We start from the raw sequence: 19,376 nt of genomic DNA, 5'->3' as shown, positions 1-19,376 counted from the left end.
GCTAGAGTTATTGAATTCTATGATTGCAAGATGTGTTGCAAAACATACCAGAAGAGCAGGAATTGTTGACAATGATGATGATGTGTTTGAACATGAAGTATTATTATTCCATGGACAGCGTTTGATATTAACATGTAATTTTAGGGTTGAATTTGGTTTAGTCAATAGCGCACTTGGATAAATTGAAGATATCTTCTATATGGTTGCTTCAAAGCCCCCTGAACTTCCACTACTCACTACATTTATTTTTTAAAAGTACACATGTGTTCCATTTCGCAAAAAATTTCAAAACTTTATTCCTATAACACCTATTGTTAGAGGAAATATTAAACAAATACCTTTGAAATTGGCATGTGGCCTTGCTATACACAAACCAAAAGTGGTGACTGATGGTTTACAAATTTCACCACCGTTCTCTTTTCAATGTTATTCGCAAATGAAAAATAGCTTATATGTTACAATTAGAAAGAAGGAGGAGAAATGATTGAACTCCATGTCATTGTCACATATATGATTGATAGGGTTTAATAGTTTATCATAGTTTTCAATTAACATGAATACCTTTTAATGTTTCTTGTTATAGCTTTCAATAATTTCAATAAGTTATTCATTGTATCACTCAAAAATGTCCATAGATTTGTCATCTATCTTAGAGCATTTTTGAATTATTCGTTTAATGTTTTTCATATGGTTATATGTTTCAAGTTTATATTAAAAATCAAGTTTTATGATGTAAGGCCATATATATTTTTCGAAATAAATTTCTCATTTCGCTTTAAACTTTCACATATAGATTGTATTCCTTTCGCATGGTTATTTTAAATTGCAAATATGGATGCTCTCTGTATTTCTAGTGTTTTGTTTTTGTTAACTTCCACTCCTATAAAACGGAATTCAATTTATTCTTCTTTATCACAATGTTAGGTTTCAATTACATTAAATTTAATTTATGTTTTATTTTGATATGTGGTTATGTAATATCTGTATTGTGAATGAAAACATGGAAAGAGACCATAGTTTAACGTATTCATACACAAAGAGAGTGCATTTATTTTATTTAATAATTATTATGAATGTATAATTGCATAATTTTGACATTGAAGTTATTACAGTAATGACATATATCCATGTGATAGAAAAAATTGATCTTTCACATTATGAAAATGAGAATTTAAAAATGGTTTTTTAAAAACAATATAATATTAATAAACTTTCATAATAGTAATAATAATGTGATGTCCAAATGGTACATGAATCTATGCAATGTCATAGTATGTGAGTCTTCAAGCTTGAATGTTATAATATTATATTGAAATTTATGCAATTTAATCTTTCAGGTTTATTATATTAATCACAAGAGTTTATAATCACTTAGGTTTATAATATTAATCCTATGTGTTTATGATATTAATAACAAAGGTTTATAATGTTAATCCATTGGGCATATAGTATTAATAATCGTTTGGGTTTATTAATCCCTTAGGTTTATAATATTAATTTCTCGGATTTATTAATATGTTGGGCTTATAATATTGATAATCCTTTGCGTTTATTGATCTCTTGGGTTTATAATATTAATCCCAAGAGTTGTTAATATTAATCCTTTCCTCTTATAATATTAAAATATCAAGGGTTTATAGTTAAACATAGTCAACTACATTAGTGTACATAGTTAACAGCATTAGGGTACATAATTTATTAATGCCAAGGTTTATAATAATAATCCCTTGAGTTATTAAAATTAATCCCTTAGATTTACTAATCCATTTCATTTATAATCTTTATCCCTTGGGTTTAGTAATATCTTGGGTTAATAGTATTTATCGTATAATTTTATAATATTAATCCCAGGGGTTTAATATTAATAAATCAAGGAGATTGATATTAATATTAATATGAATATTGAAAACATATCCAATGTCACATTGTAACAAACATTTCTGCAATGTGATAATCAAGCTCATGATAATTGTTGCAATATTAATATTAACCCTAGGGTTTATAATATTAATCACGTGGGTTTATAATATAGGTCCTTATCATGTATAATAATATATTAAGGTTTATAATATTAATATTAGGATTGATATGTTAATATTAGGGTTTATTATTGATCCTTTGGGTTAAATATTGATCCCTTGGGTTTATAATATTAATATTATGGTTTATAATCTCAAGGTTTATAATCATACGATTTATAATATTAAACCAAGGGTTTATAATCCCTAGGGTTTGTAGTGTTAATCGTAGGATTTATAATCATTAAGATTTATAATATTAATAATCTCTTGGGTTTATGATATTAATTCCTAGGGCTTATAATATTAATACCTAATATGTTTACTAATATATTAGTGTTTATAATCTTAGAGTTTAAAATATTATTCTTCAGTTTGATATCTTTATCTTAGGGTTTATCAATATTCGCATTGTGAGAATTTTTTTTTGGAATATGGAAATCAATCATAAAATTATTGATATAATGTTGCATTACATTGCAATTTATTCAACTTGCATTGCCACGGTAAAAAAATACGGTTTAAGATGAGGGTTTATGAAATTGAGCTTTATATTAGTGTTTATAATATCGGGTTTAATATTCGTATTATAATATTAGGCTTAATGTTTAGGTTCATAATATTGGTTTTATAATGTTACGATTTATACTATTTGGTTTAACATTAGGGTTCAATATTGTGACATTTGAATGGTACATAAATCTATCTGGCATCATATTGTGACAAATATTGTCACAATGTGGCAATCAACCTCACAACCATTATTGTAATGTTAATATTAATCCTAGGGTTTATAATATTGTTCCCTTGGGTTTATAATTTTAACAATCATTTAGGTTTATTGATCTCAAAGGTTTATGATAGTTTCTAATATCAATAGTTCCTTAGGTTTATTAAGCCTTTTGGTTTATAATATTTATCTTAGGCTTTATATATTAATTTTATGGCTTATAATATTAATTCTAAAGTTTCATATTAACCCACATATTTATAATATTAATACCTTAGGTTTAATATTGATCCCTTGGGTTTATAATCCCTTGGGATTTTAATATTAATCTGTTAGATTTATTGATCCCTTATGTTTATTAATCTCTTGGGTTTATAATATTAATATTATGATTTACAATATTAATATTTATAATCATAGAGTTTATAATATATATCACGAGATTGAATGTGAAATGACATACGAAAAACGAGCTAGGGATGATTTGAACTACAGTTTTGTGTTAGGGTTTTGTCGCTGGTCACCATGGCGGGGCGCAAAGGAAGGAGTTTAGCTCCCTCCTACAATTAAGTGGTTGCGGATAGAAGCAAGCGAGATGGATCACATCGCTTCAAGAAACCAACAGATATGGAAACAGAGGCTATGAATGCAGAAAAATAAAAAAATATCAGACCTCATGGACGTGAAGAGAATCATGAGGAAGCTAGTAAGGAGAAGAGGACAGAGGTTAGCAGTCGGAAAGTTTCTCCTATCAGTACAACAAGGGTCTATAAACCCAAGTCGACCACTATTCCTCGGGTCGTTTTAAGTGACCCAACGCTACAGGTGCACAGAGATCACATGGCGGAATATGTAGTTATCTGCAAATTTATGGGGATTTGGCCAACGGAGAAGGATTTACAAGCATGGATAAGGAACCACTGGAAACCCAAGGGGGAAATCAACCTTCGCCTTGGGTCCAAGGGCTTCTTCACGGTGGTGTTCACAAGCATAGAGGATAAGGACAGAGTATTTGAAGGAGGACCCTATTTTTACACTTCTGCAGGCCTTTACATGCGACCATGGGTGATGAACTTTGTCCCAAAATGAGAAACTTTCACATCGGTACCGGTATGGATAAGACTCTACTCCCTTCCTTTATATTATTGGTTGTCGGAGTCTCTAAAGGCTATCGAAAACAAGATGGGGCATTTATAAAGATCTCAGATGCTACTCTAAGAGGCAAATACACTTCCTTTGCTCGGATATTTGTGGAAATGGACTTATCTAGGGCACTTCTGAATTAAATCATTTTAGAATTGTATGATGAGGAATGGGTGCAGGAGGTGGACTATGAACACATCTCGTTTAGGTGTTGTAAGTGCCATGAACACGGGCACCTATACAGGGACTTCCCATTGAACAAGCTGGAGAGAAATACGAAAGACACTATAGGAAAGGATCATGAGGGTTTTACTAAGATTTGGGGTAAAGGGAAAGGAGGCAAGTGGTACCAAAAGAAAGTTAACGAAGACGGAAAACCAAGCCACAATAGTTTCAAGATCTTAGAAGATGAAGTTTGAAACAACAAGACAAACCAAGAATCAGAGAATATTCCCATTGAGAAGGAAAGGGATGCTAACATGGAGGATATACCATAGAACAACCAACAAAAGAATGATATGTTGAGAATTATGGAGCTCAGTAGGGACCATGAGATGACCCCAAGTGAGGTTGGAATAGAAGACCATGAACTGCAGGAGATTCTAGAGAGGGAGAATTTAGATCTAGAAAAGTTTCTGGAGTAGGGAATCGCCAAAGGTGTAGACTCTGTGCCAAAAGAGGAATTTGACAAGGTTCAACAGCTCTTCCTCTGGAGATCAGAAACGAAGGGTTCTGGAGTCAAACGAAACCATGATAGCCAAGAGAACATAGGGGTGAAAATGCTGGAGGACACACCGACACATTCTTCCAAGAACCCAAGTAGGAAAAGAGGAAGAAAAAAATAGAATGAGCTGCTGGAAGAATGTGGGAAACTTTTGATTAACTCAGGTAAGATGAGGGATCTTACCAGTTAATCCTTTACAAACCGTTCTTAATGAAGCTTACAACCTATAAAATTAGGGGTCTAGGAAGTAAAAGGAAACAAAGAACTCCTAGCAGTAGAATAAAAGAAGAAAAATCAGATATGGTTTTTGTTTAGGAAACAAATGTTCGATGGATAAGATGAGAGAGATACATAGCAAATGGTTAATCAAGTATGAGTATCTATAGGTTAAAGCAGATAACTCGATGGGGGGGATTCTTACTCCATGGGATCCTCAAAAACTTGGAATCCTAGATGCTGAAGCTTCTAGGAACTATCTATCTTTGGTGATTCATCCTTTGGGTGGTAAGGAGATCTACATGACCACTAACATCTACAACCCTCAAAAACTGGAAGACAAACTTAAGCTTCTCACCTCCGTTGAGAAGCTGAGAGAGAGATATCCTAATATGCCCTGGATTCTGGCGGGGATTTCAATATGATCAAATATCTTACATAGAAAAAAGGCGGAACCAGGAAACTAGGCAGAGATTCCATTGCCTTCCACAACTTCATGAATAAGATGAGGCTAGTAGACACCGAAACAGTAAATGGAGCTTTTACTTGGAATAATAAGAGGGGAGGGGCTTTTCAAGTCACCTCTAAACTTGATAGATTGATTATCTGAGAGGACCTCCTTCTCAAAGGCCTTGACATGTTAGCTTCAATCCTTCCCTTTGGAGGATCGGACCAATGGCCAATCTAGCTTGAAGCTACTTTCATGGGTATACCGAGGAACATACCTTTTAGGTTTGAAAATGTTTGGCTCTCTCACCCTAATTTCACCAGCAATATTGACAAATGGTGGGAGGAAGATACTCTTATCCAAGCAACTAAAATGTTCATGCTGCAACAGAGACTTAAACACATCAAATCTAGGCTTAAAGATTGGAAGAGAAAGGAGTTTGGGAATATCTTTAAAGCCAAAAGGGAAGTTGAGCAGAAACTCTAGGAGATTAATTAGATCATCATCTTAGAAGGTTTTACTGAGGAACGAAAAATTCAGCGTGTCTCTCTTCAGAATGAATGGGACGATCAGTGCAAGAAAGAGGAGATTTTCTGGAGACAGAAATCGAGGGTGCAATGGATTAGAGAAGGAGAAAGAAACACGGAGGTTTTTCATAGATCAACCTTAGATCACAGATCTCATAAAAAAATCTCAAAACTTAAAGATTCTCAAGGGAAAGAGCTCATCTCTCACAATGAAATGGAATATGTCCTAGTTCAACACTTCATTAGCATTGCAGAGGAGCCTCTCATTGCCAGATCTTAGTTCATTAACAAATTCACCAAGTTTATCCCTAAGCTTCTAACCAAGGATGACAAACACAATCTTAACAGGCCAGTGTCTGAAGAGGAGGTTAGTGAAGTTATCAATGAGATGCAAAATAGGAAAGCTCCTAGCCTTGATGGCTTTAATGTGGACTTCTTCAAAACTTGCTGGAAAACTGTCAAACAAGATATCCTTGATGTTGGGTGTTAGAGCCTAGATTGACCTCAGGCTGAAGGGAGGCAATCCTAAGATAACCACGAACCAAGCTTAACTTGGTAGCTAGACCTACCAAGTCGGGAGAGGGCTCTCTCCTTGTCAATCTCAGTCGAGATGACTGGATCAGATATGGATTTTAGGCTAGGTATAGTAGCTCTAGGGTTTTTTGATTGATTTTGATGGTTTTGTTGGATCCAATGGAGCAGGCAACTTTGGATCCAGGAAATCAAGTTAGGAATGCAGGGTGTTCTTTAGGGTGAGGTAGGTAGGTGTTTTAGCACTTGAAATTGAGTGATATGGTAAGTCTAAGACTGGTGAGGAGCTGAGGAGGGCATGCAGAGCTCATGAGTTATCTTCAAATAGTAGAAAACATCAAAAACTAAATGGATTCCCGAGGCAGAGCATTGTAACCAATGTATTCTACCTATTTATCTTGATTTCATTTAGTTAGAAGAATGAATAAGATTGTGGCACACATAACACATGAGAAAAAGTAATAACAGAAGAAGAAACTATGCAAAAACACTTCTCCACAAGTATCCGTCAAAAATAGCTGCAAATCCTAGTTTATTTCCTTGCCAAACTGCTGTAAAGATGTACAATGTCGGTCAAAGCATCCAAGAGAGTCAGACCTCACCAAATGACCAAGAAAATACATAATATAGACATCAAACAATTCATCTTGACCGATAGGGGTCGAATCCATGAGAAAAGGGGTTGCTTCAACTATTTCCAAACAAAGAACAGGAATATAGGTAGTGGAACAACTTGTCTCTATAAGCATGGAAACTGATTCACTGACCCCAAAACCACCTCAAAATGATGAATCTACCCTCTAAGTTCATTTCACAATTAAATTTACACACCATGACATTAATTACAATCATAAATTCATCAATGAGGAGACAAAAAGTCAACTTGCAGAGAAACTAGGCGAAAACTGGATTTTTTGGGCAAACTATCTCTGTGCGTAGCACCACTGGCTAGTTGCGTAGTGCCACTTCACAGCCACTTCTGGAGGCCTTCCCCTTAGCCAAATTGAGCCCACGATAGCGCATTGGAAAGGTATTCTTTTCTAGCGTCTGGAACATCTTGAATTTTTGCATTTGGATGTCATTTCCCCCCTCAAAAGTGAAATCTTCCAAGGCTGCTGCTACGTGTCCAAAAAGAGTTAGAGAGGTAATTTTTTGATGGTTTTTTAACCTTTTGGTGACCAATTTTTTCTCCAAAATTGCTGAGATTTTCTAGGTTTGATGTTCTCATCATTTTGAATCCAGATATGTAAGCCATTTCTTCAAAATGTCCTCCAATGAAAAGCGTAGCCCCGATAGCACTACACACCTAGGGAAATTTTCTGTAATTACAATTTCAAAAATTTAAAATGACCAAAATTTATCAAAACTTGCCTAGATTTGGCATAAGGCACCAGCATTAGTAGCTTTGCCGGGCTAGTAAGGCTTCAACCAAGATTTTCAAATTGTCTTGCTCCTTTTTTATCCTTAAAGCCTTCCTCAACCTAGCCCTAAGCTTCCTCATCCTTATGTTGCATATTTCATTTCGAGTCATAAAATGATATGACATGTGCCGGAGCATTCTATTGTCCCTATTGGCCTTGTTGATTAGTCCTTCAAGATGCAAGTTTACCCTCTCAAGCCGAGTTTCCTGGTCATGTTCAAATCTCTTGCTCAATGGGAGTCAAAGAGACAAGGTCCTCTTTGTCATTTTGCCTCTTTAGTTTCAACATTTCAAGTTCCATTAGGCTTTGCTTATCCTCCAATTGTTTGTTCTCTTTCTTGTTCATCATCTATATCATCCTCGTGCATCTTCTCTTTGCCTTTGCTTTGCTGCTTATGTCTCTCCATGGAACTATCACTGAGTGTCTCTTTCCATTGTTCTTCTTTGGTTTTACAAAATGTGGTTGTATATGGATGTTTTATGGATAATAGTGTGGAAATAAGGTGAAGGAATGAAATGGGTAAAGGGTATGAAAGAGGGAGTGTGAAAATGTATGTTGAACAGAGTTTAGGGATGATTAGGGTTTTAGGGAGAGTGGGTAGGGTTTGGTGATGTGAGTAGGGCTTGTAGGGTTTGGGAAATTTGTATGTGAGAATGGGATTTAGGGAAAATATATGAGGGAATAGGGTTTAGGGAACAATAGGAAATGCATGAGATAGGAAAACAAATGAGAGAGTGAGCTTGTCAAATTTATATGACAGTTTGTGAATTTTATGGGACAGTTTTGAGTCAAGACTAGGGTTTTAACTTTATGTGTGAAAACATCACCAAAACTTGATGCAAAACCCTTTTCAGCAAGAAGGATTGATTTACTTACCTGCCAAGAGGTAACTTTGAGAGATTTGAAGCAAATTGAGTGATTTTGGAGCATTTTTGGGCTTGTCTGCAAGGTGCATAGTGCCTCCTAGGTGCATAGCGCCAGTGCAAATTAACAAAGGAAAACCTTGCCAGGCGCGTAGCATTTGCCAGGTGTGTAGTGCCTTTTTGTAGACCACTTTTGAAGGCCTTCCCAGTGTCCAAATTGGGCAAGGGATAACTCGCTGGAAATATTGTCAAGTATACTTTCTAGACCATCTTGAACTTTTTTGGAGTTCATTTGCCCTGTCAAAAGTCCAATCTCCCAATACTGGTCAAAATGCGCAAAATGAGGCTACCTAAATGCAGAGTGTTGTTGCAATCAACTTTTCAAGGTCATCCTCAACTCCAAATTGAGATGATGATAGCTCATTGGAAAGATATTTGTGTCTAATTATCATTTGACTCATTAAGCAAGTCATTTGGTCATTCCATCTAGGAGAAACATTGATTTTACCAAGGTCACTCCAGAGGTGCAACAACTCTCTTATAGCAACTATATTTTTGACATTTCTCTAAAACCATGTACCTATGTAAAAAGTGAAGGAGGTTTTTCTTCCTTGACATATTGTCGACAAAAACATCTTTCATTGTTTCCAAATTCATTTTTTCTTGCTCAGAAACAAAAACCCTAGGAGAGGGAAATGAGCCTTACCTAAGCACAACTGAAGCAAAAACAAGGTGTAAAATGACCCATTGGAACCTAAAATGATGATGAAAACTTTTTGAATGATGGTACACTCAGTCGAATGGTGACATGGACCGACACTTGGAAAACTTTGAAAGGAGTGAAAACAAATCCTAGACCTAATACCTAGTGACCAAATTTTACTTGAAGACTCACTGAAATGACAAAATTTGACATTGACACCCTAAGACAACTTTGTAAGAGGATGTTTGATCACTGGAGGAAGGCTTCAAAGGCTAAAACTAACATTGGGGAAGACTCTAGAAGATCCAAAACCATTTTGAAAGCTCTTAATGCCTCTTTCATAGCTTTGATTCCAAAGCAGGAAAAAGCTATGACACCGGACAGATTGAAACCCATAGCCTTATGTAATGTGGTGTAAAAAATGATTTCCAAAGTGATTGCTAATAGATTCAAGCCTCTTCTTCCTGATCTTGTCTTAGAGGAGAAAACTAGATTTGTGGAAGGAAGACAGATTCTCAACAACATCATACAAGCTCACGAGGTGGTACACTGTCTAAAGAGAAATAAGCAAGCTAGTATGATCGTGTAACTTGACCTAGCAAAAGCTTATGATAAGATAAGTTGGTCTTACATCAGGGCAGTGCTAAGACCTTATGGCTTCGACAATAACTGGATAAGATGGGTTATGGCCCTTGTATCCACAACTAGCTTCTCCATTCTTCTTAATGGCTCTCGCTTTAGAACACTTACGCCTTCTAGGGGTCTCAGACAAGGGGACCCACTCTCCCCTTTCCTCTTTGTTCTCGTGATGGAAGGGCTAGGCAGAGTGATCAATAGGAAAAATTCTCAAGGAAAAAACCATGGTCTGAAACATACTCCGGATGGTGCTGCTTCTACTCATCAACAATTTGTGGATGACACAATGTTGTAGGGCATTCCTACTGTTATCGGGAAATCTAGTGTCTATGCAGATCTGTTAGTCCCACTAAGGCTGGTAGCTACCTTAGAAACAAACAAACTAAAACTACTTTTGTTTTCCTTTATGAGAAATCGATAAGAGGGGAATAAAGGAGACCAACCTCTGTCTTGCGCTTGGTTCATTGCTTGATTCCTCTCCCTTCTGATAGATCTTTGCCACTCACTTCCTCGTCTACCCAGTTTCCAAGAGCACATGTAGAATGAAAGCGGCATAACACTATCCAAGAACATAGATCTATAATCATAAGCAATATAGGACCAGATATATATTGACCACACAAACTCATATATCATCAATCATAGAAGAATGTGGAGGAAAACTTGAATAACTTTATTAATAATCAAGAATAGCAAAGAGGATTACAACCAATTGTTCTGACCTAGCATCATCCTCTCAGCAAGAAAGCCCTTCTTCACCTCATGAAAAGCTTAGATCACCCAACACTATGATGTTGCACCAAGAAACCAACAGCACTTCCGTACAAGATACAAAATTCTAGCCTCTGGATCTCTGGGATGAGGGATCCATATATAGATGTTTGCAAGGGGGGTGAGTCAGCTTTTGAGATTTGATTAGTGTCCTCTCTCTGATAGTTCTTGATTCCACTTGGAGATTGATGATCTCTTACTCATCCCTGGGCGAATGCAGAGAGGCAAGTGTCACAGGAGAAGTTTCTGGAAGATTCCATGATCCTCCACCTTGCAGATTGACCCTACCATTTGTCCACTCTTGCCCATCGCACCCCATAGAAGAGATTTTCAAGATGCATCACACCTCCCGTGTGTATTTAGGTGGGATGCAGCGCACTTTGAGCATGGAGCAGGTGAGGTGGTCTAGTTTTGACCAGTTCTGAGTAGTTTTTCATGGAGAACTTCGGGGAGAAGATGTAATCAGTTGACCTTGTTCTTTTAGAGGTTGGAACAACACTTTTAGGGACTTAAGAGCCCTTGTTTTATGGACATTTATGATTGGGGCTGCAGTGCCCAAAAATGTCTATAACAGTTGCCCCCTAAAGCATGAGGTCGCTAATCTATTGATGTCGGGTGAAATACTTTATCATGAGGATCTGAAGTTTTTTTCATCTGGAAGGCGACCTGTAATAAGATACAATACAATACATTATCTTCATAATATTTTCATGATCTAGCTGAGGTGGGCATTTCCCATGCTCAACTTTATAAATCCATTTTCATGTACATAAGACAAACAATCGTCTGAGTGTAGACTGATGATTCTGGTAGAGCCATCATCCCTTGGATTGGATGATTATCTGTGCAGTAATGATGTACATTTGATGTCTTTATTTTCCTGAATATATATTGCACCCTGAATGGAGGAAACTAGATCCGGGGTCTTCAATCTCGTTAGATCTTCACTCAAAGTACAAGTCGATCCATGTGAGAGATGTTCTGGAGTCGAACATGGAAAGACATCGTCTGATTACCAGCCAATGATGTAAGCTGTTAACAGGCGCGAGAGGAATTTCCGATAATGATGATGACCCTCAAGGTACTACAATACAATTCACGTGGTGTGAATAAGGGACTTGGCGTTGAACACCACGCAAAATATTTCGGTCGAAGGCCATTAATGTAAACTTGTCGCCAGAAGTGAGAAACTTGCCATTGAGGAATGCAAGTTTCAAAGTACTGAAAGTGTTGTTCCTAGATCGACTTCTTGGATAATGAGCTGATGTCAACAAGAAGTGATCCGTCATAGGAGGGCCTTAGTGAATCCCACATCAATGACATGGAACGAAGCAAATGATTTTAATGGAGGTGAAAATGATCTGGTGATATAAGGTTCAGGGTGGCGGTCATGAAAGAATGGAGCGCTAATGTATTACAGTGGGTGAGACACAGGTGAATTCTCTGAGCGACTTCTCTTGAACATATTGGAAACATTGACATGATGGATTGGTAGCGTTAACCCCAAATATCGATGGTGTGATGGACCCATGGTGATATGACCAATGAACAGAACAACCCAACCAACTTAGATGCAGAGTGAAAGTGTCATGTTCAAGTGCGAGTTGCTACCAATAAAGTTTTTTCAAGTTTTCTTCCCAATTTTTCCCCAGACATTGCTGACTAGTACATCTTTATTTTTGTCAAGCTTGAGGAGGATAACATATGCTTGTTCTATAATTTTCCCTTCGGGCAAACCCATCGCTATGTTTTAACGAGCCTAGCAATAGTGAAACTCGTTCTTGTCTGTATGGACAAGTTTGTCTCTATTCGGTTTTAACGAGTTTAACGACAAGGATAACTCGATCCTTTTCAATTTTAGAGAGTTTGAAAAAGGGACGTAAAGAAAACTCCAATAATCCTTTTTCGTCATATAATCCCTTGAGTTCGAAAAAGTATAAAACAATACAAAAGGGATGAATTTTCGGTACTTTTAACGAGCCGAACAAAACAAGTGCTCGATATTTTTGTGTAATAATCCCTCAAGTCCAAAAAGATTAAAATCTGAAGGAGGGATAGCACTTCCGGTCACTTTAACGAGCTGGAGAGGCCAATCGCTCGACAATCTTTTCATATTTTACGTGTCAGTTGAAAAGATCTTAAAGGAGACTCGTTTTTTGAGGAACGAGTGATAAATTTTGGTAGCAACTAATTCCAAGTAAGGTTTGGAATTTTCCAATCACGGCAGTGTCACAAGGATGGCTAACAGGATCACTCTTCGCAACTGTTCCTCAAAAAGGGCAAACAATCAAATGGAGGTGAATGATCGGCCAAAACAAAGTGGAGGTGATGATGAGAACACGACCAAGGCTTTAAAGGCTGATGGTAATACATTCACGATGGTTATTTACTGGGAATTGGTTCATTTTTTAATGAGCTTAAACTCTAGGGGAACATTTGCTCCTTGCTTATGTTTATTTTTTAACGAGCTTGAATTTCGTGTTAAAACTACTCGATCCAGTCGTATAATAAGGATGTCTCATTTAAAAAAACGGCATTTTTTCAAAGATTTACCCCGCATCCTTTCTTTATGCAAGTTAGGAAACGACCAATCCTACGAGTTTAAAGGGTTAGAGGACATATAAATTTAAAAAAATAAATGGTCTCTCTTCGCTTGCATGCCAAAAGGTTTGCATGCCCCCAGGTATAGCGAAGCAGAGTTTCCAAGTTACCCCTCAATTTGCAGACAAAACATTTGTTTTATCGGGAAAGGCCTACCTTTTCCAGGTTACCCTTCAATTTGCAGACAAAACATTTGTTCTATCGGGAAAGGCCTACCTTCTAACGGAGGTATCTTATTCCGATTTAACCCTATTTTCCTAAACGGAATGGTATGTCAACCAGTCATATATACTTCGCGGAAACTACCCTATAACCAAGGTTTTCCTGTCGAAACAGGCCAGGGTACATGCACCCTGGGTTTCAGTCATATCCTTCGAATCACTTGCGCTCATCAGGAGGACGGATTGGGGATCGATGAGACATTCCTTGCATGAAAAGACAATTCAGGGATGGTATATGACTATTTGTTATGTGTGAACCAGGGAATGAAAGCTAGTCTATGAGCTTCACCACTCTTCCTTCATGCGGAAGACACATTACTCTAAAGAGTGAGGAGAAAATGGCTCCCATGCAATAAATATAGTCACGTCCAAGGAATAAATTATAATCCAGGGGTCCTTGGACTACCATTAAGTTCATGTGAATGGTTTTCCTTCTCAACGTTATCGGCACATTGGGAAGGATCCCTAATGGTCGACTGGTTCCTTTGTCAAAGCCTGTTAGATTTCTCATTTCAGGCAAAAGCGATGGCGAACCAAGCGCTTTCCAAGCAGTTGAGGAAAGGATACTCACAGAAGCCCCTTCATCTGTGATGTTACCAACCATGACCATTCTGTATATTTGAGCAATGATTCGAAATGGTACACTGGCTCGTAAGCGCGGCCAGCCTAGTAGATTCCAATCGAAGGAAACAACTAGGTTGCTTGGAGGTGGGACCAAATAGACAGTCGGATATGACTCTGACGAACTTCCTTCCTGCGGTAAAGGAACAGGTAGACTGCCCCCATGTTCATCGGAGTCTGTGATTACGAAGAGAATTTGAACAGTGTCGTTCTTGTTCTCTTCGATGACTGTATCATCTGAAGATGGATCCTCTGAAGGCAAGACCGGGTCAACTGCCGCCTCGACCTTTTGAATTTCGTTTGGTTTGCATTCAGATGGTTTATCTTCAATGATAGATGCTTTGGCTAACCACAAGGGCGTGTTAGCCGGATTTTCAACTAGTGACGGACTCGGCAAGAGCTTCTTATATCCAGGAGGAAGCCGTAACGGTGAAACCGGACGGTCATCCAAAACTCTTTTAGCCTCATCTAAGAAGGGACAATGGTGTACGACGTGATCGCCTTCACACAGTTTACAAGGCAATTTACATCTTCCTTTTTGTCCAGGGGCTTCACTTTCACTAGCTGACGGTGTACTTTCAACATGATCATCAGAGGTTGATGACACCGAAATGTGCAAACGAGGAGACCAGTCCCTTAAGATCTGAGGGATGCAAGGAAAATCTCGATGATAGTGGTCTCCTTTACAAATGACACATGGCAATTTAGGCCTAGATGGTGCAGTGTGTGGATTTTCTCTAGACGATGCTTGGTTGCCCCTTTTCGCCTTTAGCTCCTTCTTCTTCTTCCCTTTCTTCTTCTTCTCCTTCTTCTTCTCGGTTACTTGATTTTTGGCTTTACCAGCTTCATCAAGCGAAGAGGAAAGAGGAGAGGAAGAATTGGACAAAGTAGAAGGTTGGGGAGTAACTCTGGTATCGTTTAATTGCTAACTTGATTGTTCAGGAATCACGGTGTTCTGAATGATAGAGGTTGAGAAGAGCCATACAGGCAAGCCGATTGTCAATCCTGGAAGCGACAATGTGGCCATATGGGGCGCACCAACATCTCCCCAAGAGGAGAAAGGACTAGGATTTCCCCCAAGGGGAACTCCTTAGATGGTGGACTCCATTTTCCTCAACCTAAGACCAACATAGGAAAGGTGATATTTATTCCAATTAAAATAAATTTTAGACACTTTGACACAACTTGTTTTTTCAATTTTAAAGAGTCGAGAAAAAACAAAAGATGACTCTAGTCACCTTCGATTTTTAATGAGCCTAAAGTGATAAGTGCTCAGATGGACCTTTTCCTTTAACGAGTCTGAAAAGGAATGAAAGAGACTGCTCTGGAAATCTAGACAGAGGGATTACCAAACCAATCGCAAAACTGCAGAATACTTTTTACAGTAAGGCAGTCAATCTTACCGAATGATGTGTTCAGTGCATTGCGATCGATAGGGCGGTAGACATGGTTTCCTATGGATAAAGGATAAAGCCTATTGTGGTCTCCCAATATATACTCAACAGTACATGGGAGCACAAGTCCGTACTGGCACTTATCGTCTCAAAGTGGAGGAATCGCCCAACCATCAATGAAAACAATAGTTACCAAGCTTTACGACGCCAGAATATGTCTCTAGCCTAGACTTCTAAATGTTGTGCGTTAGGTTCCAAAGGGTTTTTAAATTCATTAAATTTATTTTACAGTTGATCTTGCTTAAGAAATTTTCCTTTCAGGTTCACCGCGTGATGTAGATGTACAATTCCTAAAATTCAATATAAGATGATAAACAATCGTTTAATCTTCTTTTTGCAATGAAAATCCTAGCTACTAAGGAAAGAGAGATGACATTCTTTCAACATAGAGCAGAGAGCACACGCTATATGCACTGTCCTAAATGAAACCAACAAACAGTATTAACGTAAATACACATGCATGTATTTGTTTTCAGCCTTCTTAATGTGTGAATGATAAAAAGAAAGCTAAGAGAAAATCTGAATTATTTTTCAAAGCGACATTACTAACAAGTTTCTTTTCAAGACAAAATGAAGACAATGACGACACTTTGGGATTTGGAATTGAAAACTTGCTTTCGACACTTGAAAAACTACTAGTTCAAATCAAATACAAGAGTAACAGTGTAATCGACTATCAAGAACAATCAGATTCTCTTCTATGACTGAAAACGACACTTCCGACACTTTCAAATCAAGAAACGACAGTTCAATTACGCTACTTCTTTGTAAAGAGAACTCGAAATGGCTCAAAATACATAAAAACATTTACAGTTCTTTGCACAATGGAGGCGGAATAATGGCAAGGAACGGGGTTTCAAGAGAGGTGTACTGACTACAAGCAGCAAAACTCCTGAATAGTGCTGAAAAGAGTGAACACAGAAACCAAAATCTAAGAGCAGAAGAGGCCTTGTTTGATCAACGCACCTGTAACACAGGGAAACAGAGATGCAGCGCACTTACTACACTTGGGAAGTGCGATGCATCCAGAATCCAAAGAAGAGACAGTGCGATGGTCCAGGGACGAGACTTCAACTGGGTTTCGGGTCACAGTTTGCAGCTTAGTTCAGGGATTTAGGCTGAGCAAGTGGTAATAAATAAATCAATCACAAGGGTAGATCTAAAGAGGTTACTATATCCACCACAAGGGCAATTAGAGAGCTTGTAAATCAATTGTTTAATTCATAAACAAAACCTGAAGATAGACTGAAGAAGCATTGATCTACTTTGCACTTGCATAGAAAATACAGTTCGAAGGCTAGCTGGCTTGACTTCAGGCTCCGTCTGTAAGTTTATAAAGTAAACAAATGTATACAAACAAACAATCTATTCGCTCCCCAGCGGAGTCGCCATTTTGTTATCGGGAAATCTAGTGTCTATGCAGAGTTGCTAGTCCCACTAAGGCTGGTAGCTACCTTAGAAACGAACAAACTAAAACTACTTTCGTTTTCCTTTATGAGAAATAGATAAGAGGGGAATAAAGGAGACCAACCTCTGTCTTGCGCTTGGTTCCTTGCTTGATTCCTCTCCCTTCTGATAGATCTTCGCCACTTGCTTCCTCGTCTACCCAGCCTTAAAGAGCACCTGTAGAATCAAAGCAGCATAACACTATCTAAGAACATAGATCTATTATCATAAGCAATATAGGACCAGATATATATTCACCACACAAACGAATGTATCATCAATCATACAAGAATGTGGAGGAAAACTTGAATAGCCTTATTAATAATCAAGAATAGCAAAGAGGATTACAACCAATTGTTCTGACCCAACATCATCCTCTTAGTAAGAAAGCCCCTCTTCACCTCATGAAAAGCTTAGATCACCAAACACTATGATGTTGCACCAAGAGACCAGCAACACTTCCTTACAAGATACAAAATTCCAGCCTCTGGATCTCTGGGATGAGGGATCCATATATAAATGTTTGCAAGGGGGGTGAGTCAGCTTTTGAGGTTTGATTAGTGTCCTCTCTCTGATAGTTCTTGATTCCACTTGGAGATTGATGATCTCTTACTCATCCCTGGGTGAATGCAGAGAGGCAAGTGTCACAGGAGAAGTTTCTAGAAGATTCCATGATCCTCCACCTACCATTTTTCCACTCTCTCCCATCGCACCCCATAGAAGGGCTTTTCAAGATGCATCGCACCTCCTGTGTGTATTTAGGTGGGATGCAGCGCACTTTGACCATGGAGCAGGTGAGATGGTCCAGTTTTGACTAGTTTTGAGTAGTTTTTCATGGAGAACTTCTGGGAGAAGATGTAATCAGTTGACCTTGTTCTTTTAGAGGTTGGAACAACACTTTTAGGGACTTAAGAGCCCTTGTTTTATGGACATTTAAGATTGAGGTTGCAGTGTCCAAAAATGTCTATAACACCTACGGTCAAGGAAGCCAGAGCCTTGAAAGATATCCTGAATGAATTTGCATTTCCCACTAGTACATAGGTATGCTTTGAAAAATCAAAGGTGTTCTTTTTAACACTGACATTGCTATTCAGAAGAACGTTACAAGATTTCGTGGGTTTCAAAGGGATCAGTTACATTTTAAGTACCTTGGAATGCCTCTTACTCACAAACATCTGAGCAAGGGAGTATGGGAGCCGGTAATTAATAAACTTCAGGAAAAAGTCAGGAAATGGACCTACAGGTCTTTGAATCTAGCGGGGCGTCTTGTGCTTACTAGGGTTGTCCTGCAGGCTAAACCCATTTTCATGTTTTTAGCTCTTCCTGCTCCTAAAGGAGTTATGAAAAAAATCAGGAGTATTAAAAGAGATTTTCTTTAGGGCAAGGGGGAAGAGAAAAATAAGTGGGCTTTGGTTGCTTTGGACAAGCTCTGTAAACCTAAGGCCCATGGTGGTTTGGGGCTGCATGACCTTGAAATCCTCAGCAGAGTTTCGGGAGCCAACCTTGGTGGAGGTGGCTCAAGGAATCGGCCACCCCTTGGGCCAAACATTGGAAGCAGAAATATGCAAATAATTGGCAAGAGAGGGATCACATCCGAATGTCTGGGCTCATCAAGGGCTCCCAAATTTGGAGCCTTTCTTGGGAGAATAGAGCCATTGTCTAGAAGCATAGTTTCTGGGAGATCCGAGATGGGAACCTTGCACGGTTTTGGGATGCCAACTAGCAGCAGGAACCAAATTTCTTTAGGGAAGGACTGACTGCTCTAAAAAATGACACTGACAACAAAGGTTTACTTATGGTAAGTGACTTCTGGGATCAGGCAAGCAACAATGGTAAATGGAGAGTGTGGAAGGATATTGGTTATAATGAAGAGAGCCCTTTGAAGGCCCAAGCATAGTCTCTTTCTCTTGACTTGGAGTAGAGGAAGATTTTGGTGTCATCCTCATCTGACCAACTAATATGGGGTAGAAACACCGAAGGCACCTTCAACCACAAAGAAGCTAATCGCATGGCCCTAGGTTTCAATTATCCAAATCCTGATCAGGTTTGGAATGACCTTTTGCAGAACTCAGAATGGATGAAAATCAAGTTGTTTATGTAGTTAGTTCACCAAATGAAAATTCTCACATGTGATAATCTTTTGAAAAGAGGCTTTGTTGGCCCATCCAAATGCCACCTATGTGGCCTATAGGAGGAGACGATGGAATATTTACTAAACCTCTGCCCCTTCACCTCTACCCTGTGGAATTGGGTGGCCTCTATCTTGAGGAAAAATGACAGGGACAGACTCAGTGTTACCAAC

The sequence above is a fragment of the Pinus tabuliformis genome, chromosome 4_2 (assembly GCF_031772625.1).
Source record: "Pinus tabuliformis cultivar Carrire ecotype Pingquan chromosome 4_2, CPIR1, whole genome shotgun sequence".
Taxonomy (NCBI): domain Eukaryota; kingdom Viridiplantae; phylum Streptophyta; class Pinopsida; order Pinales; family Pinaceae; genus Pinus; species Pinus tabuliformis.
The sequence above is the reverse complement of the archived record's forward strand: the minus strand, read 5'-3'. Positions refer to the sequence as shown.